Consider the following 6,416-nt stretch of genomic DNA (forward strand, 5'->3'; position numbering starts at 1 on the left):
CTGTCGGAGATTAAGTTCCTTTTAAGTAAACAGATATTTGAGATTCTTATGGTCAGTGAGAATCTCAAATGTAACGCCATATAAATAATGTCGCCAAATCTTCATGGCAAAATAATGGCGACTAGCTACAGATCATATACAGGGTAGTTCTTCTCATGCTCCTTCAACCGACGAGAAGCATAGGAGACTACTCTATCGTGCTGCATCAGAACAGCGCTCAAACCCTGAATAGATGCGTCGGTGTAGAGGACATATCCGTCCTCTCCAGAAAGTAAAACCAAAACTGAAGTCGATACTAATCTCCGCTTCAGCTCTTGGAAGCTGGTCTCGTAGTCCTCGGATCACATGAACTTCACGCCTTTCCTGGTCAGGCGTGTCAGTGACATAGCTAACCGTGAGAAACCCTCAACGTATCTCCGGAAATATCGAGCCAACAAAGGAAGTTGCGAGCCTCTTCTATAGACTTCGTTTACTCCCAACGGTAACAACCTCGATCTCCTGTGGAACCACAGTATACTCCTACTGGTCATCATGTGTCTCAAACATCTCACAGAAGACACCCAAAACATGCACTACTGATCGTCGCATATAGATGTTTCCGTCAAAACATCTCTAGAACTATGCGAAGATGGTGTGCATGACTCACCTCAGATCCGAAATAGATCACAATATCGTCAACAAGACAATGGAAACCGATCCAAACATCCTAGGGATACCCAAATCATCGAGTCCATGCTAACATCTAGGGCACCGCAAGCCATAATGGTAAAACCAAGACACAAAATGTCCGTATCACAGACATTCCTAACCATAAGATCCTCAACAATAAACAGATCTGATCACCAACTAATAACATATCACCATAGAATAGATCCTCCAGTGTGAGAGCAACGCTCCATCACACGAAATACCACATATGTGAGAGCAACGCTCTACTACAAGAAATCCTCCATATGTGGGAGCAACGCTCCACCACAAAATAATCTGAAATATGTATCTATAATAAGCATGGGAGCAATGCTCCGCTACAAGAAACCCGAAATATGTGGGAGCAACGCTCCACCACAACAAACAATAATATGTGGGAGCTACGCTCCACCACAAACGATCCATAACATGTGTGGGAGCAACGCTCCACCACAACCAATACATAATTGCCCAAGGCACCTAACTATCCAGCTAGAGACTGCACGAGATCTCTCTACCATAGATCACTGTGGGTAACCTAGGGTATAACCACCCAGTAAACAAATCAAATCCATAGTCAACTCCATCATCATCCTAGTGGGTCGGTCACCCACTAATAGGAGAATTAATTGACAGGATAATACAACTAATGTATTAATATAGACATTTAACATTCTACATTCCATATAAGTAGAATCATCATGATGCTACCAATCATAGACCCGACACACGTGCACACACAACATAGGTATGATCAACATAATTCTTTAATTATTATACATCAAACACACACACAACTCAGGCATATTCAGTATGATACCTCCAACAATACATACCGAATACGTGTGCAAAAATCAACGTAGGTATAATCGGCAATACACCTCAAATAATACTCACAACATATACCAAATGAGTATAATCACTTAATACTTCCAATAAAGCATACTAAACCCAGGTGCACTCACATATCAAACATAAGCCACAAGATACCTCCAATAAAACACTCAAACACATGTGCACATATCACGACACAGATTAAATTGATAAGATATCTCCAATAAAACACATGTGCACATTTCACCACATAGATTTAATCGACAAAATACCTCCAATAAACCAATCAGACCACTCGGGTATAATCTACTAGAAACTCACAGTAATCATAACTGGAAAAGTATGCACCCACTACATGCAATTAGACCGTCCATCAAAACGCTCCTACAACCCGTAATAATCATATGTACACACTACATAGATATGCAGAATCAGCATATTTAATCCAATCAACCTGACATTCAGAAACGGCAGGGTCACCTTCTAAGTTATCCAACTAGATACATACCGTCAAAAAATTAAAGTACCCATAGAATAGGATACATCAATCCTCTATAATCTGACCAAAATCGACAATGATATACGATCAACTCAGTCTTTTCCACGTCAGTACCAAAACATGTACTCAAATGTGCTCTAGAAACCAAACTAAGCACAAACAACCCAAAGATTCACATCGGACCAATAAAGTTAATCGGTCATCTACTAACTAATCAAGAATACCTTAATCCTCCACAAACCACTAAGGTATATCAATCCACGACTACCCAAGTCGACAAACGTAAATCAGTCTTCTATTGACCGATCTAACAAGAGTAAATCAATATTTACTGATAAAATTACTAAGATAAAATGGTATACTACTGGCTAGGTCAACATGAAGATGTAGATACTATCCACTACATAGCTAATAATAACAGAGGCTAGTATATGCCTCGATCTTCTAACCAACTAACCGTGACAGAAGCTAAAACTACTGGGGTATGATATGAAAAATCACCAGACACTGTAATCCTTGATCTCTATTCCGATCTACATGATCAGTGGTTTACCTAACACATAAAATATATGATATAGCAACTAGACAGGTACCAATAAATAATGCTAATACAGGTCATAAACTGTAACAGTGAACAGGACATATACTAACAAAAAGGTAGGACAACAGTATACCAACATACCTCCTATAGCTTGGAGATGTCCTGCTGCTGCCAGGTCCCAAAATCCGAAAAGTCACATCGAGAAGACCAAAACACAAAATCCGAAACACCGGAAAAAATAAGACACGTAAGTCGATCTCTGATACCAAATAAATTGATATAAGATAAATCTCGAAAATCCAGAACACATAGGAAGTATCGTATACCTGCTCTTATACCACTAAATTGTCATGCCCCAGAGGAGTCCCTGTCCGAAGAAATTTTGGCAGCACCTCCCCTGTACGGGTGACAATCTGAAGCATTTCTACAGGCATAATATACATCAGCCACATGCGGCTGGAATATACACACAACCACGCAGTTATATATATATCATCAGCCCACACGGCTGGAACAAAACCAACACAACGAAAATGACAGAAATCCAATACAAACCAAATAAATCACTGCTAGCCGGCTAGGCTTACACCAGACAACCAAAACAACACTCCGAACATAAAAAAAAATCGGAACACACAAAGCCAAATACACACATCTCATATACCAAGATAAAATAACAAAAAGACGGAGATATGTCTTCTGATGTGACGTGGGGACCAGCAGTCAGGATGCTCCAAGCGACACCATAAATAACCTGGTACCTGAAAAGATAGTGTCCACGGGGGTGAGTTCAACAACTCAGTGAATACCAATAGACATGCCTAGTAAGATATATCTAACAGCAATAAAACATGGAATACAGCTTCCGAATAATATATAGGAAATATACAAAACTGAAAAGTAACCAAGGAAGCTGTACTCACCAGGAACTCCTATCCTGAACTAAAGGGTCATCAAATCGATACGCAGTATGTCTCCTGTATGCATGTCAAACAAATGCATCCACCAAAATGCAGCATATAAGTGCAGCAAACACAAACAAATAAAAGCAATCAATGCATGTGATGACCGTGCACTCTAACATCACTGCTCCTGAACAGTGACCGAGTGGACGGAATGCTGTCGGAGTACTCCTGTCCTGTGACCCCAAATCATAAATGGGGGAGCTCAATGCTCTCATCTCCCGGTACACGATGACGGGGAGGACATCTCTGCCGGCTACCACGATGAGTCACCTGACCAACGGAGCCAAACAGAGTCCACCATCTGCCGGCTACCACGCTGCTACACTAAATGCCAGCGGAGCCAAACAGAGCGAAACTGACTGCCGGCTACCACGCTGAGTCATAAGACCAACGGAGCCAAACAGCAGAACCGCCACACACCTGCCTGATATATACCACTAAACCATGAGTGGGGGTGTGTGCAGTACATGTAACTGGCGATGGACTCAACCATAGTGGAGCCGACAATCGCACAACATGCAATCATGATGCATGTCACTATGCATAACAAAAACTGATCAACATAACCATATCCATATATACAAAATGGGTACTGTAAAAGCGATGATCACATACCAAAATCTAGAATACACAGGTCAAATAGAATATCAAAAACCTATGTCCTGAACATAATAAGTATGGAATATCCTGATCAGCATAGAAAAATTCATATATACATAATATAGGTACCACAGTATCAGTAGGTCAACCCACGGATCTAGGGCATACAGGTTCTCTATGGTATAGCAACCTAGATCCTAAACATATCTCCTTCCATAACATATGTACCAACAATATGCACATATCAAGAATCAAGGTCTAGGTACACGAATCATATATGATATACAAATAGAGGTACACAAGCTAGTCATGGCATAAAACCTAAGTATCAGATAATCTCGATACACATGACTGAAACCAAAAGTCTAGAACCTAGTCCTAACCTCAGTAAAACATGGTATGTCACTTATTCTAGAAACTAAGATACTTATGGTAATACAGTACTCATGGCAATAAATCACATGATATAAGCACGGATACGTCACAGGCGATAAACCTAACATGCTATGGATATCAAACAGTAACATACCAAAGACAAACATGTTCATTGCTTGTAGTTATAAAATACTATGCATATCCAATGACAATATCATAAAAGATAAGTCAAGAGGTACCCGCCTCCAATGTAGATCGAGCTAATCAACCTCTATGTCGAAGTGCTCGTCCCGAATCAACATCCTGCAAATCACATGATTATAATTTAGCTAATTACATATGCATCAGTTAGCTAAATCTCAACTCAACCTAATTAGGGAAAACCCAAATCAAACCATCCATGAATCCTTTAATCTTTCCAAGACACTCCACATTTTATAATCAATACAATGATTAAACCATTCATAAACTCTTCTATTTATCACGATGTCAATTTAATTAACAATCCATCATAACAAATCATGATACTAATCCCATAATCGTATAAATGATCATGTGACCTTCTACATCAATCAATCAATAAGATTTCCATCATAACTCCACAACAACCAAACATCATCGTCTACAACTAACCAAACCACCACATCTGATAATCCAACCAACAATCATTCATCCTACCCACATCACACTACTCATATCCAAATGTAGACAAGAATAAAACTTCAAAACTCACCTAAAACCAGATGAATTTCTGTTGACCCACAATTGAATAGATGAATCTGTATGCTGCTGGAAACTCAGCCAAAACCAAAGTAAACCCGCTGCACCTTTCCATTCAAACATTCCAAATCAATATCCATAGAACCACAACCAAGAATTCAACTCTAATTCTTGATTAATAACATTTAACTAACAACTTACCTCCTTTAAATCCTCAGCTGATGATACGCTGCTGTAGAAGGTTGCTGCCGGAAAAGATGACTTGTACGAACTCTAACAGAAATCCTCGACCCCATAAGAATTGCCACAACTAACAATCTGCAACCCAACACCCCTAGATCAAAATCAACGCTTCCATAACTGAGCATAAAATCAAACCCTCAACCCTTACCTTTCGGTCACATTGCCGGATAAATCTACTTGATCAGAAACTTCCTGTCGGACCAAGGATCAAGTCTAGCACCAATCTTGAAATTAGGTTGGCGATTGAAGGTAGGGATCTGATGGTCAGCGGTGCCAAACCGGGGCTAGGGCACGAAGTATGGGAGATCGGGAGAGGGCTCGGCTGTGCCAGGAGGTGTCGGGCGGTGCTAAGCGGCTACGGCACAGGCGCTAGGGCACGGCTGTTGTGCTCCCAAATCGCAGCAGAAGAAGGCAATCAGTGCCGGCGCTAGAGCACAGGGGAGGCCGGCAGTGAGGATGGGGCGTCGCTGTGAGGATATGGCGTCGCTGGCGATCCGGTGGAGACAAATCTGAACTAGGTCTCCTCTCCTAGATTCGGTGGACAGCCGTAGAAGAAAACAAGATCTGCGTCGGCGGCGCAGTGCTCAGCGAAGAAGAAAGGCTGAAGAGAAGATGGCCGGTGGCTCGGTGCAGAGAGGAGAGGAAGAGGAGTGGCGTCGGGAAGATCACAGCGTCGGCAGGGAAGAAGAGGGGCGCGCGGCGTCGAAGAGGAAAGGGTTAGGGCACAGTAACGAGGAAAAGAAATTAAATAAATAAATAAATATTTTCCTCGTTTAAATGGGGTAACCCAAATAGGCTTTCCCGGGCCCCGTTTTTATCCCCATTAACTCGTCCATACGAGCTCCGAAAAATTCCAGAAAAATTTTCAAAAATTTCGGAAAATTCCCTCATCATTATTCGTCATTTTTTCGGTATTTTACAGTGCACAATTATCATAGCCCTACCCACTCGG

General features: G+C 41.3%; 1 long non-coding RNA gene across 1 annotated transcript; it reads right to left on the reverse strand.

Annotated features, from left to right (window-relative positions):
• Positions 1 to 4,785: 4,785 nt before the first annotated feature.
• On the reverse strand, positions 4,786 to 5,831 carry LOC121971150. Its single transcript, XR_006109073.1, has 3 exons — positions 5,423 to 5,831; positions 5,235 to 5,328; positions 4,786 to 4,804 (listed from the first exon to the last, which is right to left on the reverse strand). It is a non-coding gene; the product is annotated as an uncharacterized LOC121971150 (long non-coding RNA).
• Between the last annotated feature and the right edge of the window lie 585 nt (positions 5,832 to 6,416).

The sequence above is a fragment of the Zingiber officinale genome, chromosome 4A (assembly GCF_018446385.1).
Source record: "Zingiber officinale cultivar Zhangliang chromosome 4A, Zo_v1.1, whole genome shotgun sequence".
Classification (NCBI taxonomy): domain Eukaryota; kingdom Viridiplantae; phylum Streptophyta; class Magnoliopsida; order Zingiberales; family Zingiberaceae; genus Zingiber; species Zingiber officinale.